Genomic DNA, 26,139 nt, shown 5'->3' with positions numbered 1-26,139 from the left:
CAACTGATAATTGAATCAATAAGAGCATCAAATATATTTTAACAGCAACATGGTTCTGTGAGTAAACCCTAGCCAGTAGGATGGCACAATTAAAACCAAGTTCGCAGGACACACAGCTATTTACTACACACTGTAAAGATGACTTTGGGTCCACTTGATTTCCTGGGCTATTTGCTGTAAACTGCTGGCACATCTGGCATCACAATGCTGTTACACTATAGGCAGAAGTGGCCACAGTTAGCACCACCAGTCATGGTCTTTCTTCCAACCCTGTTCGAAATAGTATAACTGAACCCATTACCCTCTATGCAGTAGTTAATTAACATCTTATCTTCAGCTGTTAAAGCTGGAATATAATTGCCTTCCAGGAGTGGGATTGGACACCCCTGCTGCGTCATTCTGACATTTATGGAGATGGCTGAAAGCAGTGAACAAATAAAAACATAATTTTTATTTTTTAAGAGAAAATATGTTTAATTGTCAAATGTATCTAATAAAAAAAGACCTTATTTAGGCCAATATTAGAAGTTACGTTCTAAATGGTAGCCAATATACATTCATTATTTGCACATTTTAAACTCCTGTTTCTATCACTCCAAAAATGACGTCTTAATATGTATTAATGACGTATTAATATAAAACACAGTATCATCATCAGTTTTAGCAGAATAAAATCAAGTGCACCTTCACTACTAATGTATATGTCATGCAAAGTCAAACCACGCCTCTTCTCTCTCCCTCCTTCATGAAACTCAAGTGTTATTATTGCGTAGTCTTGTGTGCCAGTGTGTGAATCAGCAAAACAGTACAGTAAGCCTTTCAACAGAAAACCAAGTGGAGATGGTCTGACTTATCATTAACGGTAAGCACCTTTTATATAGCTATAACATAGCAGAATGTTAGTATTTCTGTCCGTATTCAATCAAAGCATTTAATTGTTTTCAAAGAGAATGCGTTCTGTGCAGTTAGATTGTCACAGAATGCGGGAATGTAAAAGAAAACAACTGCAAATCATATATACAACTTTGTAGTTGGGAAGTGATTAAATGAAACACAACGAGACGGCAGACTGAGATTACAAAACGTTTGGAATTCTTGATATTGTTATAACCTGTTGCTATGGAGACCAGCAGCATTCTGGATTAATTTAGTTAATAATACAAGGCAGTTAAAACTAAAGTTAAAGCTCTGCGAATAGAGTCTGCTGTTGCTGAATCATTTGTGTTGAGTTTTATGACATTGTTGTATATTACGAAAACCATACATATAGGTAATTGAAGTAAACATGTATTTTTTATTACTGTAAGTAAACTCCATTTGTAAGACTCTAAAATTAGCTTGACTCTTAAATTGAACATAATATTTTTGTCAATTCTTTTGAAAATGCTATACAACTAAAGAATGCCATCTTGTTTTTTTTTTTTTTTTTTTTCATTTGCCTCACGTTAAAGCCAGGGCAGAACACTTCCTGTTACTTCGAGTGCAAAATACCTCCCTGCCCCCATCAACTATCTGCAGTGGTGACATCAGACCAGAAACAAACCAAAACAAGGAGTGGCGGGGCAAACTGAGACGCTACGGCGCTCAGCGTTTTATTAAATAACAAACAAAAAACAACTACACAAAATAAAAGGACACATTAGCCAAAACAAACAGGCTAAACAAAACAAGTGTCGTGTTGGTGTAAACATTTTTTTCTGACCGGCCCCGCCTTTTGAACGCACTCAACGCCGTCCAGCCAGAACTGCAGGTCTTTATATTGGTGAACGAGGGATTAACTGGCTAACAATTATCATCTTATCACCCTGTCACATATTGCATGGGTTTAATAAGATGCGTGACTGTCAGCTAATTATGTACTTAATAGCTGATCAGTCACGCATCTTCACGAGGTATGCTAAAGCAAACAATAACAAATAATGTCGGCGGTTTTTCCTCCCCGCTGCAAACAATAATACAATAAAGCATAACAAAATCTACAAAGGGGCGGGTCACTCCTAGGAATACATTTGTTACAGTGTCTGCAAGGCTTGTATATTTCCTTTATTGCTGAAAACATTATTTTGCCTTTTTCTTTTTTTAACCTGGATTGTTGTACAATTGAGAAAGAAATGTTGCATCATTCAGGATATCAAAACTAGAAACTACAGAACTACTTTCACCCGTTTCATCATACCATTGCGATTTACAAAAAAAACAGCTTGTGTATGAACCTGTATGTTTTCCTCAATGTCTTTTAAATAGCTATTATATTATTTTCAGTGTTCCTGTATGAAGGGGATAGGTATGCATGGTTAGGTCTCTAAAGTAACCCGTTTATCTCTCCTACTCCCCTCCCACAGCTTGCAGCTATGTGGTGAGGAAGATCAGAGCTGCGGTCACCAGTGCTGACCAGCCCGTGAAGCCTTCCAAAGCATCATGTAGCCAGGCTAAAGGTGAGCGATTGACTGGCAGCTTTGGCTACATTTATTAAGCGGTTATGTTTGACCAGCAAGAGATCAAACACTTGGTTTATTAACCCACATATACATGTGCAGTAAACTTCCATTGCGGCTCTATTAGTAATTCAAAGAGTAGCTTCATTTCCATTCTCTTATGCCACAATGGGTTTGGTTGCTCCAGCTGAGGTGTCATTTTATTCCAAATGCTAGTTAAATTCACTGTAATGAATGTCTTATTTTCAACAATGTAATAAAAATATGTTAATACACAGTACAGTTACAGTCTCATATGGCTTTTTGGAATGAGCAACTGTTTTGTGTGGGTGAGGGTAGGGGTTGTAGTGTTTAATAATACAAATGAACTAATTCCTCATTTCTTTACGTCCCACAGAGCGAAGGGGAGTTGAGAAGCAGTATAAACAAGTGCCAGTCATGAGCAGCGAACCTCCCCGTGAGAGAGCTGTTCAGGAATGCGGCTCCTGAGGTTAAAGGTCACACACTGTCCGTGGAGGAAGGAGGGATAACGATACCAGAAAATGAGTCGTGTCAGCAACTCAGCAAATTCATCCTGCCAGAAAAAAAAAAAAAGTTTAATGAAAAATGAGGAATTAGTTCATTTGTCAGTCAGTTTTCAATAATATAGATTTAAAAAATGGTATTTAAGGAAATATACCAGCCAGACCCCCTTTCCCCTCTCCTCAACCAACTCCTCCTCCTCTCTCTCTCTCATGCTCAGTGTAAAGCCTCTGCATTAAAAAGCTCACTGCCTCTGTCCAGCAAATGAATGAAGACTTGGTCATAAACTCTCTGTATGTGAGAGGTGACCAGGTCTGAAGAAATAGTTTTTGCTGTTTGTATACCTTTCAATAAAGTCTTAACACAGAAACTGTTTTGTGTCACCTGGTATTTGTACATAAACTAAAGAGACAAATATACAGTAATGGATTTTTATTGGACTCATAGGGCCCTTTATACGTTATTTAAACATTGGAACTGTAATTCAAATCGTCCTTCAAATTTGAAAAATACAAAAAAAAAAAAGGTTTTGTCTGGCAGGTTTGAGCATTCAAGAAGAATATCTAATACTGCTATGCCTAGTGTAATGTTTTCACTAGGAACATTGTATGTACACCTTTAATTGATCATAAAATATATTTAAAATTCACGTGCTAAACTGGCCATATGAAAGGGGTGGCAGGGACTGGGCATTGGCATCCTGTCACAATTGGAAATCTGCTGCCCCTTTTCTGCTTTTCTAGTGTTTTGTTTTCTGTTTAATGTTGATACTGTTTACCTTTGTTATTATTTTTTAAACACTTTTAACTTGTTTGAGATACTTTGGTTGCCCGATCATTAATACCATATCTGACACTCCTTCATTATTTTTCTATTTGATTAAAAAAAAGAAAAAACAGAAACATTAACAAACAATTGTATTCATGATTTGTTAATTGGAAGGTTTCGTAATTTCATTTTTTAAACGTGGCAATGATGACTTATTTTTTAAGTTGTATTCATACATTCACACATGCATAGACCTCAGAAACACGTTTTTATGTGTTTCTAGTGTGCATCAATGGTATGTAGCTTTATGTAGAACATTTCTCAAAGATACATCTGAAACATTTTCTAACTGCTGAAAAAAATAAACTTGAAAGTTCTTATATGTTATGCCACCAGGTGGCAGTATTAACCAAGGATTTGTTTTCTTTTCTATGTTGTATTGCAGGCTAAACTTCTTGACAACCAAGGAGGGTGGTTATTATAGAAATAGGCAGACAATAATCTTCACAGTTAGATGTAAAAAAAAAAAATGATCCAAATATATTTTTGCATTTGCATACATTATCTGTTCCTTACAGAGAACATTTTTCATTATGACATTTACTGCTATACATATTTTTAAAAAGATAGGATATATACTGTATACATACTGGTAAACAAGCAGCAATGACATGGCTATTAAAACCATGCCTAAAGAGAATCAACCCAGACCAACCGAAATCTGTAGAATACATTATTCACATATTGTGGCCAACTGTGTCCCCTCACAATGCAATGGCAATTATTTGGAAAATTCTAGCAAGGTAAAATCAGTAACATTCTCACCCAAGAGCTCATTTGCTACACAAGATCTCCAAACTCTGCTTTATTAATAAACTACAAACATGAATATATATATATCTAGATATATATATATATATATATATATATATATATATATATATATATATATATATATAATTAGTCATTAAGTATGCTATTAATCAATAATTCATGCTGCTGGTGCTGAAGGCAGTATAAAATAAAGTTTCTTGTGCAGAGAAACATTTTTTTAAAGAAATAAAATGTTTTTATTGTTTATGTAACATCCCAATACGGGTGTTAAAAAAATAAAATAAATGCAAATAAATTAATAAATCAGTCTAAATAAATTGTAGCCATTCTTGTATCAAGAAGACTTATATCAAATATCAGATTAAAATTCTTCAATGTGAATGAAAAGTCGATTGAGTCCAGGATAATAGCTGTACTGGGTCTGGTTGGGAAGACAATTTTATTACTGAGGCAGCAGTGCAAACTGCTTAATCTGGTTAAATCAGGTTGTGTAAGCGTCATTATTATAGAGTACATGGTTATGTTTACTTTACGCATCTGTTCATAGGAACAATTAAACAAACAAAGACCCCACCCAGCAGAGAATGTGCATAGTGATTAAATAAGAAAAAGTGCATGTCATTAGATTCTATTTTCCAAAGTATTAAGGCTGTATATATCAGACAAATAAAACTTATCTTATTATTGACCATTTATTATAACAAATAACTTGACAAATAAACCAATCCCCGTACAATCAGAATTTTTGTGATTTATATTAAATTATTACTTTGTTTGGAAGGTGTGCATTATTAAACAGAAATTAGTTTGCAGTTTTCTTGCTCAACCTGTGTACAAGATGACAATAAACAACACCCTACATATGACATAATAACCCATAATATTATATTTGTTATTAGCATTACCAATTCCAAATGTAAAATGAATACAAAACTCATATGCACCTGTGGTGAGGTGTACCTGTATCGGGGTAAACCTGTCCCTGAGCGTGTTTTAGCTAAAGCTATGCCGGGACTCGAATGCTAATTAATCATTCAATTGAATCCCAACACAGTCTGCACGTGAACTAATTAGTGCAACCCTCATGCCCACATACAAATACACACTTTACTTTGCACATGAAGTGATTGTGCAATCCCTGTGCCTAAATACAAATATACATTTTAAATCACCCGTGATACATAACCCACACTCCATGCACCAATACATACGTATATCATAAAATACACGCAGGTGCTGGTGCACCCCATCACAGCACCTATTTGGTAACTGTATTCCTTATATTTAAAAAAAATAAAAATAAAGTGGCCTAGGTGTCACCTGCATACTAATCAAATGATATGTGCTAACTCAATGAACTCAATCATAACTTGAATACATTCAACCTTATTAGCATTTCAGCATTTTATTACAGCATTGATGAAACAGAACAAACAAACCTAAAAAACACTCACATTTGCATTGTATAAATATACTGCAGAAAACAGTAGTTTTTAGTATTCTAACAGACATAACAGTTTGAATACTGTTTCACCTAATTTAAATAACTGTCTGAAAGTGACCATTCAAGAGCATGTACTTTCAAATTACTTTTTCAAAGTGTTATTTACTTTCCTCTGCCTTGGTATGAGAGGCTGATTTTTAGTACCTGTTCACTATAATTTTACACATGTCTTCCACAGGGAAGTAGAAGTGAAAACACGGCAATTGAATATTTGCTGCAAGAACTGCTCAGGGTTATTGCAGACATCATAAACTTCATCTTTCCTCTTTCACAAAACTATTTACAGAAATCTCATACTCCCTTAAACATCAACCCATTATGTGCAAGCCAATTGGATCAACTATCTTAGGCTATATCAGTGTCTGTCCTTTAGTCACATACCAACTAATTTTGGCAACTGCAGTATGAATTCAATTCACCCTTAGAATATTCTCTAATCTTTGTGTAGTCCAGTTCATCTTGTGAATAAAATAGGATGAACATGGATTGTGTTTCATCATGAGAGCGTTTGTAGTTTGTAAAGTTTGATTTCTTCTTAAAAATAATAAACCAGTTTTCTTCAATCAAGAGAGTTTATTCAGGAACAAAGAAAATCAATAAACCAAGTCACATACATAAACATACACATACATGATACATAAACATATACATACATGATACATACACACACACATACATGATCCACACACAAGCGTCAGCTGATGGTATTCTGAGCTGCCCTGACACAGAGCTGTCTGAGCTGGCGTCAGTGTAGATGTAGTTTTCCAAGCCCTGCAATTACTTTGTACAGCACAGAGATACAGCTAGCTTATGCCATTTACTTGACCAAATTAATAACAGAATGTTCAGAGACAGAATTGCAATGATTTCTCACTTCTTTACAATTTAAAGGGGCACATAAAATTATTACAAATTATATAAAATCTTACAAGTTCATAGAATGACCTAGAGCTGAGCCTCAGGATTGGCTACAGGGAACCAATAGCTCCGTAGCAGAGCCTTGCTTAAATAAAATCCTTTAGGCTGGGCCAGATTAACCTACACGCAAATTACACTGTAGAGTAGAACCCCCTGCAGAATTGGGGCCCACACGAGGTCAATGTTTTTGGGACATTTTACAAAAAGTGCATGTGAGGGGCCGGGCCATACATACACACACACACAGGAAGAGAGGCACACAGAAACTTGCTTTCGTTTCATTTTTTTAATTTTATGACGGCTAGGCATTTCTTCTCGATTACAGCATACCTGGTGAATCTCTCACACAAGCAGCTTCCTGCTAATGTACAATACCAAATGCTCTACACCCTCTACCTCCTGGGAGAGATCCATCCCTTGGTCAATTTACACATTCATTTATTTCAGTTTTAGAACCAATTTAAAAACCTGTCATGTAAAGGTAAAGGTAAATGTGTATGAGGGAGGCTACCCTTCTACAGCTGGCAGGAAGGGTTTACGTCTATACCGTTTGTTTCTCTCCCTTTACATACTGTGCAGAAATTGTGAAATTAGTCCAATACCATGATTTTTTCAATGTTCTTAAGAAAGAAAATACAATATTTATAATTATTTGTATTTCATACAAAAAAAAAAATCACATTACCAAAACTGTACAGACCTGCTGTGTGTCTGTGTGTAATATTCGCCATGCACATAGTGCTGTGCAGTGGTTATGTCATAAGACTACAGTATATACAATCTAGGTGGGAAATTAAAATACTACACACTGTAAACAAGAAAATGGATGTCTCTACAAATGTGTCTGCAGCAGATCGCGTAAAGCAGTATCCAGCAGGAGTTTTACACCGCAGTGGATGTAAGTTCTTATGTATGTCCTGCAATGTTACTGTAGATCACTGGTGCAAATTATATGTTGACAAGCATTTAGATTCAAGTATTCATCAAAAGAGAAAGGAGGAAATCCAGAGCAGTACCGTGACTGCTTTACTTGCAAAGAAACAAAAAACGGTGACTTCCATGTTCTAAAAGTCTAAAAACTAAAAACCTTGCAGCACAAAACACATTACATTTCTACCTGACAGAGGCGTTTGTTTGCAAAAATAGCCCTCTTGAAAGTGTAGCAAATGGTGGAGCGATTCCTTTATCAGTCCTAGCTGAGACATTAACAGTTATCTAAAGTTGCCGAGTATCACAAGCAGGAGATTATGGAATAGGTAAATTGGTTGCTTGTCTGTGGTCACTGATGAGTCGACTGATGCCCAAGATCAGTATGTGTTACACATTGTATTTGTTTTTCAAGGTCTAAATGGTGAATATGCATCTGATATAAAACTGAAAGCTTTCCCTGCAGACACATTTTACCTACAGGCTGTTAATTACAACACTGTTTCACAAGATATTGTGCATAGGGCTCCCGAAATATGGGTTTGCTTAGGGCCCCCTCGTCCTTTAATCCAGCCCTGATTTCAGGTTGCCAGTTCCACTCAAAACTTCACAGATAAGTCTGCTCCAGAACTGAAGAACAAGACAATAAATGCTTATAAAGAAACAAACAAAACATCAAATAATTGTTGCAGCTTCATTAGGAATCTGTAGAACACAAACAAGCTATACTTGTTCTGATTTGTTTGGGTCCATTCGTGTCACGGGCACAACCTGTGTGGATTTGCAGCATCCAGAACAAATATATTTCAGAAAACACAGGTAGGCACTGCCTGATACAATGACAGTTATAATTATTATCACAGTTGCCCCAAATGCAGGTGACACAGTGTTGTCCAGAATGGAATGCTGTCCTCTATTCGTTGATAGCGCTGGTGGATTGGTGCTTTGACCTTTAAAAAAAACAAAAAAAGTTAAATAAATATGTTTAGTATTTTATTTTAATATTCAGTTTTAGCACAAAAGATAAATAGAGCATACACCATGTAACACCGTAGGGGTAGAATAACTCCATGGAAATGTATATAACAAGTAGAATGTACAGTAAAAGAAATGATCTTCTTTAAGTCAGTGTTAAGGCGGTATTAGTAACACTGGGATGAGAATGCTTTAAAACGCTCTCATTTTACGGTATAAACCCTATTGGGTAACAATTTGCATTAAGTGTCTCTAATTACTGTATATTTAGTTACTTAGTAAATACATGTGTACTTACACATAATTACAATATAATATAACCCTACCCCTATCCCTAAACCTAACCCTAACCCCCTAACACTAACCCTATCCTTAAACCTCTCCCTATCCCTGAACCTAACCTTAACCCTAACCCAAATTCTTTTCTGATGCCATTGTATCAGTAATTAGAGACACTTAAGGGTAGATGTAAGTGTAGGCGCAGTGCAGATAATTGCGGATACAAAATTAAAATTGCATTGCAGCCAGGCAATTATTTTGCACTGTGTCCTATGTAAACTTAAGAGCAATGCAAATTACTCAACAAGCACAAATAATGATCCTCAATTATGATAATGTGGGTCTCAATGAGCTCATCAGTCCATTTAGTGGCCAAACTTGCAGCCCAGAGGTGACGGAGATAGGAGTACAGAGAGAAGTAGGCGCTGTATGACCTTTGTGGAGCTTTCTTTAACCACTAAATCCTGTTTTGTTTAAGAGTCAAGGAAAAACAGCACTAGGACCACTAAATTAAATACTGACGTAAGCATAATACCGGCTGAAGATAATATTGCTTGTACCTTTGGAATGCCACTTACAGCTAGTTGCCATATTCAGTAGACTCACACTGGTTGAACAGTCTGAAATCAGGGGGCTTGCCTTTAATAGGAAAGAAGGTTGAAGCAAGATACTATGGCAACAAGATATTAAGTTGGGCTGTCATGAGGACACAATTTCAAATACTGTACAGCAAATAACAGATCCATGGTCTGGGTCATCCAATGTTGTGACAGGAAGGATTGATGCAGGAAACACACCTTGTTGGAATGAATGTGCAATCAAAGACTATTAAAAAGCAGATATGTAATTACACGTGACTGACATTGTGGTTGTTAGGAATTGCACATTATCATTTATGAAAAAATTACAAATAAGGTAGTGGTGGAAATTGGTTGAAATGCAATAAAAGATAGTTAATTAAAAGCAAAGCCTATTGATTTAAAATAAAAATTTTGAATAATTCTGAAAATATAAAGAGCTAGAATCACATCTAAATAAGTTCTTACAATATCTATGATATGTATTGGACCTTGCTGTGCTGTTTCCTGTCTTCCAGGATCCCTTGATATAACTTTCAGTCTTTTGTTTTTGGCATTATGAACTTCTTCGGCAACTCAGGTCTTTTTATTTATTCAGTCATTTACAAGGCTATGGTAAAGTTGCTGTAATAATAATAATAATAATAATAATAATAATAATAATAATAATAATAATAATAATAATAATAATAACGTGTATGTGGAAGGGTGGTGGGTAATTCACTGACACAGGAGACAGACAGGTGGATTTGGCAACACCGCACAGGTGCCCAGTTTTATTTTCGGGGTGCTGTTTTTCAGTTTATCCCGCAGATGGTGCTGTGGGTCCGTGATCTGATTTACCAACGATGGTAAACAGAACCACGGGCATACCAAGCGATGGTACACAATACCGGCGCCTTGCAGGTGCTCAAAGAAATAACAATGTAAACAGAAGGCAAAAATAACAAGGGACTAAATAACACAATAACAAAACTACAAATAAAAGGTGCTGCACTCTGCAGCAATATCCCGGTCGCCACTGCCCAAATCTGGAATAACGTTATTCAAAAGCGCCAATCAGGGGTGGGTATAACAACATTTCCAAGGCACTGAATATCCCCCAGAGCACAGTGAAGTCCATTATTAAGAAATGGAGAGAATATGGCACAACTGTGAATCTGTCTAGAACAGGCCATCCTCAAAAACTGAGTATCCGGGCGAGAAAGGCACTAGTCATGGAGGCCACAAAAAGGACACTCTAAAGGAGTTACAGTGTTCCACGGCTGAGCTAGGAGACACTGTGCATACTGCAACAATAGCCCAGCTGCTTCACAAAACTGGCCATTATGGGAGAGTGGCAAAAAGAAAGCCATTGTTGAAAAAAACTCACATGAAATCTTGGCTACAGTTTGCCAGAAGGCATGAGGAAGACTCTTGAGACCAAGCGGAAGAAGAGTCTATGGTCTGATGAGACAAAAATAGAGCTTTTTGGCCTCAATGCTAAGCGCTATGTTTGGCGCAAGCCTAACACCGCACATCATCCTGAGAACACCATCCCTACCGTGAAGCATGGTGGTCGCAGCATCATGCTATCGGGATGCTTCTCTGCGTCAGGGCCTAGAGAGCTTGTGAAGATAGAGGGCAAAATGGATGCAGCAAAGTACAGAGAAATCCTGGAGGAAAACCTGCTGAAGTCTGAAAGAGACCTGGGACTTGGGAGAAGATTAATCTTCCAGCAGGATTTGTAAATGACCCCAAACTTTTTTTGTGTGTTGATCAGTGGCAAAAACTGCTAATTAAATCAATTTTGTGGAAAAGTCCAAACTTCCCCCCCACTTATGAAAGCCACTAGCGGCATATGTGTGTGTGTGTGTGTGTGTGTGTGTGTGTGTGTGGATATATATAAGCTAATCATAATACTATATATATAGATATATTATCTATTATATAATATATATAATAGAATATATATAGAATATCATATATATATAATATATATATATATTAGATAATATATATATATATATATATATATATATATTATATACTTAGAAGTGGACGTAAATGGCTACTTATTATGTCCATTTAATCGCTAACGTAAATGGCTACTTATTATGCTATGCACAGTTTTAATATGCAATACAACAGCTGGCAGTAACTTGTATGCCCTTTACTGGTTAAAAAAAAGAGACAGCAAATAAAGGGTTAACAGGATATTGTGCTCAAAATAGCCCCCCTGTATAACCATAAACAAAAAAACAAAAAAATGCTTGTCAGATCTAATCTCCAAGAATTCAGGGATAAATCCCGTCATGCACACTGCTGAGAAGTTCTATACCACGGAGTTTCATCGGGGCAAGGGACTTGGTGTTTTTCTCACCAAGCAGGAGATGTTTCAACAGAGTTGCTCAACTTGCTTGCCCATATTTCCCTTCTAATTAGAAGTGAGTCTGCCTATTAAGAAGTGGACTTCAGCCCACAGTGCTTTGAGCGGACACCTCTTTCTTCACAGAAGTGTCATGAAACAGGCTTAGAGGTATGATTTACATAATCACCACTGGCAGTAACTTGTTAAGCAGAACGATCTGACATGAAGAAGTTTCAATGTGCCTAATGATTGGAACAAAATTAACACATGCTGTAATCTTCACAATAATAAATGGGAAATAATTAAAAAAACAAAATAACAAAAATAATAATAACAAAATAATAATAATAATAATAATAATAATAATAATAATAATGTGCATAATCACCAAGCATAATGTTAATAATACAACATTTTCAATTTTTATTGACTATATAACAGAACCGTTGTTTTACAAGAGTTATGTTTGGAACTGGTTCAGATTGTTTTACTGTCAATAGCAATTCAATCTACAAGAACCCTTGGTGTAAATGTAATTTATGCCACCAATATCCTTATAATAAAACAAGCATAAAAATAAACAGAATTTTCTCAATTATTGCCATGATTGCAAGAAATAATTGCACACAGGTTTTTATAGTTTTTTGCTATTTGGTACTTTTTAAGAGTTAATTCAATCCCATAGGTGCATGACTCTAACCAGTCCTAGAAGAAACAGTGGTCCATCTGGTGTATTATCATGTAAACAATAACTTTAAAAAAAATGTGCTTAGTATTCTTGTGACGCTTGGCCACAACCATTCATTTTCTTGAAAATGGATTAATACATATGTTCACATTGGGTCTGATGTTTCTTAAAACAATGGACGAGTTTGCATGCTGTTCACACTAACCTGGAAGCAAATTTAATGCCTTTGTTTGGGTGTGATATGGCATTCATTTATATTTACATGGTAATTTGCTAATTATTATTATTATAATTTTGTTTTTGTTGTTGATTAATGGACCAAATATTTAAACTGTCTGCAAAGCTTCTTGGTAGCGTTTTAAGATAGCAGTGACAGCGGGATTGTTCTGTTTTTTGTAAGCAATATTTTTGCCCTATTGAAGCTAGGCTAAGCACTGGAAAAAAATACAGGAGCTGGAGGGAGAGCTTTCTCTTTATCAAGTTCTTCCTGGATTTGGTGTCCAACCAGCTTTCTAAAAGTGTCCCTATTTCTTTCATAGTCCACATTGTTCCCTTGACTTTTTTTTTTACTGAACTTTATACTTTTACTTTTTGCAAAATACCAGACACAAGAAACAACTGCAAAAAATAACCAAGAAACTTCACTTCATCCTCCTCATCTGGTGTAGCTACTGAACTGTACTGTAGCTAAGGTCAACATGTATGGTGGGTTGGCTTTGTGCAAACAAACTGATTTCCCTTGATGTTCACATTGAAATGAAGCAAGCAAACCAAACTCAGCTCATTTGTCAAATTAACTGAGACTATCTCTTCAGGTTCAGATCACACTAAACTCCAAACAAAGTCAACAGTGTTTGGAACCAACTCCCCTTATGAACACTCCCCCATTGTGAAGCCTTAAAGAGTAAGTAGCGGGGTTCTGAAAAACACAGCGTTACACATCCCCACATGTTGCTACAACTGTTTAAATAACGTACCTGTCCATTTTTTTTCATTAACACCCTGACAAACTCTGTTTCAAGCTCTTTTCAAAATGGCCACTCTAGTGCAATGGGATTTGAGATCTGTCCAAAATCACTGCAGGAAAAGCACTAGAGCGGCCATTTTGAAAAGAGCTTTGAATCAGTTTAAAGTTATAAGGGTAAAAAGTTGTCAGGATGTTAACAATCGTGGGGATGTATAACGCTAGATTTTTCCGGAACCCCGCTTACTCTTTAATGTCAGGCTTATGCAGGAACAAATCCTGCATCTATTAAATTGTCAATTGAAAAAAAACAAAACTGTTGTATTTACTCTATTAACTTTGACAGCAAATGTATGCAGTGAGCAGTAAACTCCACCAATAATACAATCATGTTCCCTTGTAAATATCCATTTCAGGCAGAAAGCCATTCCCTTTTCTCAAATCTCATTTTGTGAACTTCTTGATTACGGGCAGTCAAATTGCTGACTTGATTGCTATTGATACTGGCAGTACGACTTTATTCAAAAACCTTTGTTAATCCTACAGAGTAAATAAAAAAGATTGACAGTTGAGAACCATGACAGTTGCTGTTACAGTATGCCTGTCTAGACTCTGCAGTCTGGACGTTGATTTATATTTCAGTACAGCACAATGCATTATTTATGAAACGTCTGCACTACTTACAGTGCAGAGACAATTGAATCCTGAAGGCAAGTTATAGACAACTCTGTTGCCAAATATATCAGATACCAAGCCTGCATTTTCAAAGTCTATTGTGTAAAAGTTCATGCTATCAAAACATTAAAAAGTGATATTAAAAAATAAATAAATAAAAAAATCTAAATATTAACTTCATATTGGTCATATGATAAAAGCATTCAAAGGCAGACTCATATTTATTTCAATCATTGTTTGGAAATGTGTTCTCAATTAGATCACCATAAGAACTTTAAATGAAATCATTAGTGCTGGGACGAACATGGAATTTTCATGCTCTGATATCCGTTCAGGATTCAGACAAGTATTCAGATATGCGTTAATTTGCAAAACCTTATCAAAGCCATTATATGTAACACTGTATTAAAGTTGAAAAAATATCCCAAAAATACGAATAGGTTGTGAAGGCCTTACTTTATCCTTGTGAATTACCTACAAAACAAAGGCTGCCATAGGGTTACCATTACTGATACTGTTACTGTTACCCACAATACAGGTCACCAAACCCCCCCCCCACACAAAGGATTTCTCCTCCTTTTATACAGCACTCAGTTACCTAATTGGAGAATGGCTACAACTCTGGTTGTTGGCAGGAATAGATTTAACCCCATCCCTGCGAGCCTTACATTCCCACACGCACTATTCACACCAGCAGGGCTTCTGCCCTGTCGCACTGTTGTGTCTGCACAATAAACAAAGTGTCAATAGACACATTTGCATAACGTAATAACACATTTTAACCTGAACAAACACTGAAATAAAATATATGAGGAAAAGGGGGCATTGTACAATGAAAAAAACATTTAGTCACCAGCTTATTTCTTTTTTATCACATTCCACATTAAAAAAAAAAAAAAGAAACTAGGACCGGAAGATGAAAGAAAAACAAAACACTGATCACTACATAAGACATTATTATTATTATTTTTTTGTAGGAGAGCCCTATTCTGTGACCTGCGCTTCTTTGGGCGGACAGCCCTATTCCACAACCTGTGCATTTAAATAATTTCAGGTCATCTTGTTCCTTTTGTGTAAACTGTAGGGGGATTACACTTTTCAGCTTTTCCTGTTCATTCCAGCTCAGTACCCTTTTCCAGCTCAGCTAGGTCCTTTGTGTAACAGATGTCACAATTTACCGAAAGGGGTTGCACACAAACATTTTACTAATGTTGTGTTTAGACAGATACAAAGCTGGATTTTAAATGCTGCTGCAATACTGCAATGTCTATTTTACTTTACAATTATGAACTCAGAGCTTCCGTAAAAATGGGCACATTTGTAAAAAAAAAAAAAAAAAAACACACACACACACATGTAACAAAATGAGACAGGGGGCAGTTTCAGGTAAGAATAAAAAACATGTGTTCATTAATAAATGTTAAAAAAAAAAAAAAAATTAAACAATGGTTTAGCACTTTCTAGAAATATATCAGCTGTGTTTAGTAGGCTACTATTCAGACTGTCTTTGGTGCTGAAGGTCTTTGTTGAAATCTTAACCATATTAAAATGTCATCTTCTTTTGTAATATAAATAATGGTTGGGCATTTTGATCCATTAGTGTAATTGCATACAACAGAGCACAGCAAACATCAAACACTAGACATGGGAACTAGCGACAGGGACCAGTCCCATCACTGAGCAGCAGCACTTTTTCCAGGCTCTGCACTGTTTGCTATTATGCTAATGTTGGTTTAAATAATCCCAATAGTATACATAGTTCAGTTACAGAATGATAGCAAGAGTGAAAAGACAGATTAATAAAGATGGCCTCTAGCTAATTAAGCCGAATCTGTGGAGTATATGGAGTATATTGAATGGAAAAAGAATGCACTTCAGTTATTTCACCTTCAATGGTGCAACCTACCAGACACACGAACACACCACACCATTACCAAAGGGCATTAGCTTATAAAACATATGCACTTTCTTGTCATTCTAAAGACCATTACGTTTTAAGGTGACCTAATCCTACAAGCTGTTGAGCACAGTTGAGCTGTTTTCGTGAATTAAATGTTATTAAGAGAAAGGGGTCATTTCTAGTGTTGGAAGTGGTTGCAGTAAATTCTCACTGGTGTAGTCTGAACCATTCTATCATGCTCCTTTGTTACATTTTGATAAAATGTAAGTAACACTAAACAAATACTACACAAGGCATTTTGTTATGGCACACATTAAGATTACAATCAGTAATCCAATATCCTAACGTAAACAGAGATGAACAAGTGCATGAGGAATTAAAGGGTGTATAGAATTATTACATTTTTGAAAGAAAATACAGTACATTGAAAATACAGAGTGAACTATATGGGCACCAAATGGTCACATTGTGTACAAATAGTTAAAATAAAATTATATGAGAAAGATGTGTCTTGTACCTACAGGGCGTGTTGTCTTTTTTTTTTTTTCCCTCAACAGAACGCTTAAATGTGGTCTCTGGTTGACATTGTGCGTCTTGGCAGTGGTCATGTAAAACTCGTTATTTTGCAATACTGTTTAACCGTGATAACATTGCAATGTGAAGAGTATAGGATGCCCAGTTGTCCAAATGCTATTTAAATGAACTGTTCCTGTACAGACACACTTTTTGATAATATATACACATATACCTTGTTTGTAAGTTGAAAAGTATCTTACCTTTAATACAAGTCAAAGTCACAAAGGCTAGAAGAATATCTGCAGTAACACTGAAACTGTTTCCTGGCATCTTTGTTGAAAAGGACCCTATAATAATAATAATAATAATAATAATAATAATAATAATAATAATAATAATAATAATATACTCGTTTTGTAGTGTCAGTAAACCATTTTTGTTGCAATCAAATACATATTCCTATATATAGTTTATAGTTCTCTTTTATGTTTTTGCAGGTACAGTTATCTGCTCCCCTACATCATTACATTAATTTTCTTGTTAAATGCAGAAGCATATCTTACCTGGCGGTCGTGCATGTACAGTAGACTGATCAGTATTAGCTTACAGGTATTCCATATACATTTCACCGACAGTTAATGGCATTGACTGCGAGCTGGATCTACAGATATCCTTTTCAATTCATTTATTGATTCGCTTGTTTTTCGGTGTTATTTTGTTTTGTTTTTGCGAATGTGCATGAGTGGCAGTGAGGAATTACAATTAGAGCAGAGAGCAAACTGCAAGTGGCCTCTCACAAAGCAGGTTTCCCTCATTCCACTTCCAACAATAAAACACGTCACGTTCGACACTGAACTCTTTTTTTGCTGCACCAATGATTTTCCATTGGTTTATTCTTAATATATTTCTTTTATGATAGACAACGAGAGAACGCCAGCCTCGATTTCAAGGCATTGTGTAGATTACAAGAGTATTGTGTGGCTGCACTGAGACGTTTGTTAAATGTATTTATGTTCGCCTTACTGTAAAGCTTAGCCCATTTAACAATATCAGATGTAATCGGTACCGTACACACACACACACATCGCACATGTTTGTTTTCCTATACTTGTGGGGACTTCTCATTGACTAGTCTATATTTGTATTTACTATTTCTAACTCCAGTTAGACTAAACTCCACACAGGGTGAAAACAGACAACAAACTAAATATTTTGGCACTATATATATATATATATATATATATATATATATATATATATATAGAGATATATATATATGAATGATAGTTGGTATAAGAGCACATTACAACTTACTAAAATATTATTGGCCTACAATAGAATAAAGACCTATAGTTTAATGGTACTAAAAAGCTCATTTTAAAAACGTCTTTCTTGTTTTGTAATTTCACAGTGCACCATCAGTACTGACATACACCCTCCGAAACAAATCTCACTCTTGATATCATCCAACCTTGACAGCTCTGCTGGGCTCCTACATTCCAGACACTCTACATTAAGTAACAAGCACATCTGAAATGTGGTTACTACCACAAGTATCACTGAATCACCTGAAACCAATAATTAAGCTTCTTCAGCCTTCAAAAAAGTATGGAAGCTCATATAGCAGCATAAATATTTTAACGATGTCAAGAAGGACACAAAACAGAGTTGTTTAAAGTTAAAACTTGGTTTATTCTCACACAAATAAATCGCACAAAATAACCAGTTTAAATAATCCAGATTATTGTAACACTTCCTTCTCCAGGATAACCCAGAGGTCCTGCTATCAGCCCCTTTTAGAGGGGAACTGGAGGAAAGCAGTGCCCGCCCCAACCAATCCGCACATGGCTGCAAATACCCTGCCTGACAGTTGGTGATGGAAAGTACAGACATATGGCGATGGAAAACTCCCCAGCCCAGAGATCCTGGAAAGAGTCCCTGCCTGGCATCTGTGGGGAAACTCCCCAGCCCAGGGATCCTGGAAAGTCCCCCAGCTAGATCCTCTTTCTAGAAGATGTGGCAACCCGTCATTCCAAATATATATATATATATATATATATATATATATATATATATATATATATATATATATATATATATAATATACAGTGCCTTGCAAAAGTATTCAGACTCCTGACCAATTTTCTCATATTACTGAATTACAAATGGTACATTAAAATTTCGTTCTGTTCGATATTTTATTTTAAAACACTTAAACTCAAAATCAATTATTGTAAGGTGACATTGGTTTTATGATGGGAAATATTTTTAAGAAAAATAAAAAACTGAAATATCTTGCTTGCATAAGAATTCAACCCCCACACATTAATATTTGGTAGAGCCACCTTTCGCTGCAATAACAGCTTTAAGTCTTTTGGGGTAAGTATGTACCAGCTTTGCACACAGTCTCGGAGTGATTTTGGCATTCTTCTTGGCAGATTTGCTCCAGGTTGTTCAGGTTTGTTGGACGATGCTTGTGGACCGCAATTTTCAAATAGTGCCACAGATTCTCAATGGGATTGAGATCAGGACTTTGACTGGGCCACTGTAGGACAGTCACCTTTTTGTTCTTGAGACACTCCAATGTTGCTTTGACCTTGTGCTTGGGATCATTGTCCTGCTGAAAGGTAAATTTCCTCCCAAGCTTCATTTTTTTAGCGGACTGAAGCAGATTCTCGTGCAGTATTTTCCTGTATTTTGCTCCATCCATTCTTCCTTCAATTATAACAAGATGCCCAGTCCCTGCTGATGAGACGCATCCCCACAGCATGATGCTGCCACCACCATACTTCACTGTAGGGGTGGTGTGTCTTGAGGCATGGGCAGTGTTAGGTTTGCGCCACACACAGCGCTTTGAGTTTTGGCCAAAAAGCTCTATCTTGATCTCATCTGACCAGAAAACCTTTTCGCAACTGGGTCACTCTCATACTTTCTGGCAAACTCCAGATGTGCTTTCAGATGGTACTTTTTGAGTAACGGCTTCTTTCTTGCCACCCTCCCATACAGGCCGATGTTATGTAGAGCTCTTGATATGGTTGACTGGTGCACCATGACTCCACTCCCAGTCACTGAACTCTGTAGCTCCTTCAAAGTGATTGTTGGCATCTCTGTGGCTTCTCTCACAAGTCTCCTTCTTGTTTGAGTGCTGAGTTTTGAGGGACAGCCTTTTCTTGGCAGTGCCTGGGTGGTGTGATGCAGCTTCCACATCCTGATTATTGATCCAACTGTGCTCACTGGGATATCCAAACACTTGGATATTATTTTGAACCTTTTCCCTAATCTATGCATTTGTATTACTTTATCTCTAACTTCTGTAGAATGCTCTTTGGTCTTCATTTTCCTTCAGATTCACAGCCTTACCAATGATCCTTCAACAGTGGGGTTTTTATCCAGAAAATGTGACAGCAACTTTAATGGTTCACAGGTGGAGGCCAATGGTAAGGTAATTGTGTCTCGTTAGGGCAATTTCTTTCATCGGTGCAAACTGGGAGCTTCCACAGCACAGGGGTTGAATACTTATGCAAGCAAGATATTTCAGTTTTTTATTTTTCTTAAAAATATTTCCCAACATAAAACCATTGTCACCTCAAAATAATTGATTCTGAGTTTCAGTGTTTAAAACTAAAATATCAAACAGAACGAAATTTCAATGTACCATTTGTAATTCAGTAATATGAGAGAATTGGTCAGGGGTCTGAATACTTTTGCAAGACAATGTGTGTGTATATATATATATATATATATTAGGGTACTTTGAGTGTAAAAGGAGATAAGTGGATACATCTGTACACCTAATGCATATCCTGGTTCTACATCTTATTTAACAAGGGATTTGGACATTACATGTTTAATGTTTTAGATGTTAATAACATAGACTCTCCATTCAACAGATTTCCGGTTTTCAATCTGAGATCAAAATGTTATCACTTAGATTATATGAACAATTGTATATACATTTTGTAAAACACACCAACAAAGCTTTTAAAAGAACAATGTAAAAGTACAATTTTTTATGTGGGATAGCAGGAACACAAACATTTAGTATGCATGGCAGTCTGTGTGACTGTATCAACATTAATAAAGAGGAGTCGCTTCTGCTTTGAAATGAAAAAGTAAGACTTACGATTTAAAAGACCATTTAGTAGTTTTATAGAAAAACTCTAACTATTACTACGTTTCATAGTTGTGATTGAAATACACGAAAGGCTTAACAGGTAACGATTGCATTTTTAAAGGAGAGTAGAAAAGTTGCCGGAAAACACTGAAAATCAGAAGCCCTAGTTACACCACATACATATATATGTAAGGTATAAACCACGATGGGCCGTGCGGTTCCCATGGTATATACCACGCCTGGAGTGGTGATAAGGCCCGAGACATCAACCAGGGGCCTTTAACCACCCCAGAAGTGGTATATATCATCGGAACCGCACGGCCCGTTGCTACCTGTCATTTGTGGGAAGAAAAATAATAACAAATAATTAAAACACATTTAAATTAAGACAAAACCAGAAACTTGTATAGTGTATACATCTGCAGTGTAATATAGTCCCACATTTTATTTAATTGTATTCAATTACTTAACACATCATATCGTGCATGCCTGAAGGGCGTGATTTATGATAAAAGATTCTCTATGCCTACCAGATGGAAAACTACTGTCTTCTTGTCCCTTAGAGATAATGCTAATGATTCTTAATTACTTTATAAAAGGGATTAGTACCTGTGTTTACTCCATCCCATGCAGCCCCTGTATGTTTCACACATTGTTTTTATTTTACTTTTTTACAGATACCAAACAAATCTTTTTCAAATAACAATCTGACAAACACGTATGGAGGGGAGTAGTGATGTTTAGTGTGGAACTGCAGATTGTTCTTTCTTTATAAAGGACTAACATCAAACATCCTCGAGCCAGGGTATGTTTGCATGCAAAAAAAAAAAAAAAAAACATTCCAGCTACCAGTACACTACCTCACATATAAAAAAAGCAAATCATGTTACCCTGTAAAAAATACACTGAATTGGATTATGTTTGGCGCTCTCCTAGCACCAAAAATCTAACACAGGATTAATCTAAAGTCATTTAGAAAGTGCTTTTAACATATACTTAGTATATGTATAGTATAGTATATGTATAGTATAGTATATGTTATAACATATACATCTTGTTAGTCTTTTTTATAGCTTCCCCACATTGTCTAGATGAAGACATTTCTGAGTCAACAAAAACTCCTAGGTCTTTTTCATAGATTCCTTCTCCAATTTCAGTATCTCCCATATGATATTTATAATGTACATTTTTATTTCCTGCGTGCAGTACCTTACACTTTTCTCTATTAAATGTCATTTGCCATGTGTCTGCCCAGTTCTGAATCTTGTCTAGATCATTTTGAATGACATTTGCTGTACAACAATGTTTGCCACTCCTCTTACTTTTGTGTCGTCTGCAAATTTAACAAGTTTGCTTACTATACCAGAATCTAAATCATTAATGTAGATTGGGAATAGCAGAGGACCTAATACTGATCCCTGTGGTACACCACTGGTTACCACACTCCATTCTGAGGTTTTTCCTCTAATCAGTACTTTCTGTTTTCTACACGTTAACCACTCCCTAATCCATGTACATGTGTTTCCTTGAATCCCAACTGCGTTCAGTTTGAGAATTAATCTTTTGTGCGGGACTTTGTCAAAAGCTTTCTGGAAATCTAAATAAACCATGTCATATGCTTTGCAATTATCCATTATCGATGTTGCATCCTCAAAAAAATCAAGCAAGTTAGTTAGACAAGATCTCACAGTTCATTTGCAAATGAAAATGCACAAAAGCAACTGAAGATCACAGATTCAAAGAAAAATACATTACAGTATCTAAAACTGATTAATAATTAACTTTTTGCTGCATTCTTGTCATGTGAAATTGGATAAAGTACTGCGAGAAAAAAAAAGCAGATTGTGGTGGATAAACAAGTACTGTACATTGCAACATTGGAAGAGTTTCCATGTGTGTTCAAATGCTTCTCGAGACATTGTGCTCGAGCCAAATGAAAAATGATCCTATAAATTTCGTGTTTCCATTAGCTCAGTTTATTTTACTCTAGAAAACCATCTTTTCACCTGAGTGTTTTCACAGACAGCTTAGGAAAATGTGGTTTCCATGCACAGAGAACAGGTACACGAGAGAATCTCACTAAGAAATCAATGGTTCTCAGGTGACATCTTGTTTGAATGAAACTCTAAAGCACAGTGTTAAGCTCATGTAATAAAGCTGTGATTTGTAAATGCCTCATACCTGGTTATTTAGTAGTGTGCTTTACTGCTTTTGCCCAAATAGTTTTTCAAATGTCCATTGGTAGGGTGGCATATCATTAGTAATGAATAATATTTCAACTAGTTTATCACACGACGTAGTAATTAAAGAAAAAAGAAAATAATGAAACAGTCCATCCCAGCTATTGCAGATCACCATGGCTGAAAACCTGTGCAAGACACCTTCCACGTATGCTCCCAAGACTGTTTGGATTGACAGATGAGCTACAAAGACTGTTGCCATGACATTCAGAAAAGGCTTACTGACTGACTTGTTCTTAAAATATACAGAATGCAGAGCCTTAGCCCGACCTTAAGATTATTCTGACTTTAATGCAACTGTGACACAGGGTAAGTTGCCAAGGTTGCTCTGCATTCAAACAGAGTGGCATTTCCTTGTTCAAAATATATGGCAGACTTTAGAAGAAGTCATTGTTTTAAAAGAATTGGTTTAAGGTCTTAATTTTCAGATTTAATGTCTGTGTTTACTTTGGTGCAAAGAACGTGTGAAAAGTTCAAGAATGTTAACCAGGGAATTGATCAAAGCGACGAGAAGCAGTTGGCTGGTTGTGGTAATGTGAGTTCTGATTGAATCATTAGTGAACCAGGCACAATTGGTGCCATTAAGATGAGCAGACTATGTAACAATGAAAGAATGGGCCTAAGAGGCTCATTCTGACAGTCTCTGGCATATTCTGGGTTCTTTTGTTAAATCCTGCAGAAGAGAAGTGTAAATGTGTAAAGGGGAAAGATTATTGTATACAGAGAGAGAGAACACCTTTATTTTCTTTAGACATTTTTTTTTGCCTGTGCAACATTTATTTTGGTAATCAGTACAGTAGAATAATTTGGACCAGCTGACTTATAATAGTTGATATTTACAGCTGGGGAATTTGCTCACTGTAACCTTTCATTCCTACTGTATATTTACAAATACGCACAGAAGCATATGTCTGTTGACTCCATCTTTTAAGACCTCTCTGTCTGTGACAGTAACTATAGACAGTGAGACAGGCTTGCACAGCAGCTTCACTGTTCTTGGATATTCTTATTGATATTCTTCCTTTTTTCAGTGTGGCTCCTTTTCATATCTGCTACCCGATTCTTCTTCTCACATTCTAAAGGTGGATCTAGACTGGAAGCGAGCGATGTGAGCAAATCATTTAGAAGTGACTAGAATGTATGGATGCATGTAACACTGACTGCAAGTGATGCGAGTGACCAGTCTGGGTGAAGCGAGTGACTCCAGAGGAATTCTACTTTTACCACCAGTCGTGAGTACCTAGAGTGAAACAAAGCAATCAGAAGTCAGTTCCCAACCCACTCACAAAACCACATCCAGGATCAGTTTCAGCCCTATTTCCAGGCACAGCCCCAGGGTCAGTCCCAATCCCTGCCCCAACCCCAGTAATAAGATAAGCCCCACCTGGAACAGCTTTAATGCAGTATGGACTTTTGGGACTGTGGGAGAGGGTGGGTGACAAGGGTAAATTATGTAAATAGTTGTTTGTGTAATGTTTTGTGGGCATCAGAGGTGTTGTATTACTGCGAGCATGATTGTGTGTTTTACCTCTTCCCCCTGTCAGATGGACCTCTCTCTCTCCTGGGTGTGTGGCGACTTCACTCTTTCTTTGGTGTGTGTTGGCTTTGCTTGCTTGTTCTGTAGTCTATGTGCTGTGTGAGTGGTTTTGTGAATAGGCCACCTCTGTCTTGTGTGGGATTGGGATGACAGGGTAATGTGACAGTTTCTGCTAAAATATTCACTTTTTATGTAGATACACAATTCGCTAGCATCGCACGTGTCGCTCGTGTCGCTCGAGTCACTTGCTTCCATATAGATCCACCTTAAGGCAGACTCAGGTTAGCTATTCTGGAAGAAAATACATTTCCTTTTATGACCCCAAAGCTTCCAATCTCTCTGAAAAAACAAACCAGCATTTTTCCCATTTTCTTTGAAGATAAATCAATGATTCATCAGGTCATCAACCTCTTGAGATCACTTTTGTGCATCCACTAGTTTGTTTTGCTTGATGAATGTTCATTAATCACAGCAGAGAAATGTCCATCAGATCAAATGCCATTCATTTATAGCGGTAGGTTCTTCTGCTGATATTTGCTATAATACGTGTTGTTTTTAAAGATACCCTTTTTTAGGTTCATTACCCACAGAGGGTAACTAGCACTATGTACAATGGAACAGAAAAAAAAAGCTTAAAATGACATTCTACTATATAGTGAACAATACTATAATGTTAAACATTCTTGACTGATCATAAACACACTCATGAGGACTTAAAGATATTAGACACATTTTGCTTTCTACAATATTTATGCTACCCTTTAACAAGAGACCTTGTGCCCCATACTTTGTTAGAGTGATTGTTAGAAGTTATTGTTTATGACATTTCATGTACCTCCATAATCTTTTCTGCTTTGTGCACATCCAGGGTTTGTTTTGTGTTCATATTTCCTGGTGTTTCCACTTGATAACCCTTGGCTGGAAGATGAGTGATAATCAGGCAGACACCAAACTGAATAGAATCAGAGGATATCCAATTATTTGGCCTTTGTGGAACATGCAAGGGTAGTACAGTGCAGGGATAATAACCAAACCAATGTTAATTTTATGCGTGAAAGCCTTATAATGGGATGTTTATACTCCTTCATTTTGATGATATAAAGTGGTTACTTCAAAAGTGAGTGAATTGGTTTTCCTTTTCATGTTGATACAAAAGCATGTTAAATTGTTCAAGATGAATGGAGTATATAAAATCTAAAACTAAGATGGCCTAAGGCAATAGTAAATTCAATATTTGAGCCCTACCAAACTTGTATCTGTGATTCATTCTAATCAAGAGGCACAGATCTTGTAGAGGGCGTGTGAGGCCAGAGTGTATTAAATGGAATGTCCAGACAGTAATTTATGTGTACAGAAATAAATTGATTTATTTTTATTTTCTATACACAACAAAAATAATAAATAAATAATAAAAG

General features: G+C 36.3%; 2 long non-coding RNA genes across 2 annotated transcripts; one reads left to right on the top strand and one right to left on the bottom strand.

Moving 5' to 3' along the window:
* Positions 1-753: 753 nt before the first annotated feature.
* On the top strand, positions 754-3,327 carry LOC121320775. The gene is made up of 3 exons (XR_005950880.1): positions 754-862; positions 2,343-2,435; positions 2,833-3,327. It is a non-coding gene; the product is annotated as an uncharacterized LOC121320775 (long non-coding RNA).
* Positions 3,328-8,113: 4,786 nt separating this feature from the next.
* On the bottom strand, positions 8,114-17,565 carry LOC121320383. The gene is made up of 3 exons (XR_005950834.1): positions 17,397-17,565; positions 17,094-17,180; positions 8,114-8,858 (listed from the first exon to the last, which is right to left on the bottom strand). It is a non-coding gene; the product is annotated as an uncharacterized LOC121320383 (long non-coding RNA).
* Positions 17,566-26,139: the final 8,574 nt, after the last annotated feature.

This window comes from Polyodon spathula, chromosome 9 (genome assembly GCF_017654505.1).
Source record: "Polyodon spathula isolate WHYD16114869_AA chromosome 9, ASM1765450v1, whole genome shotgun sequence".
In the NCBI taxonomy this organism is placed as follows: domain Eukaryota; kingdom Metazoa; phylum Chordata; class Actinopteri; order Acipenseriformes; family Polyodontidae; genus Polyodon; species Polyodon spathula.
The sequence above is the reverse complement of the archived record's forward strand: the minus strand, read 5'-3'. Positions and strand labels throughout refer to the sequence as shown.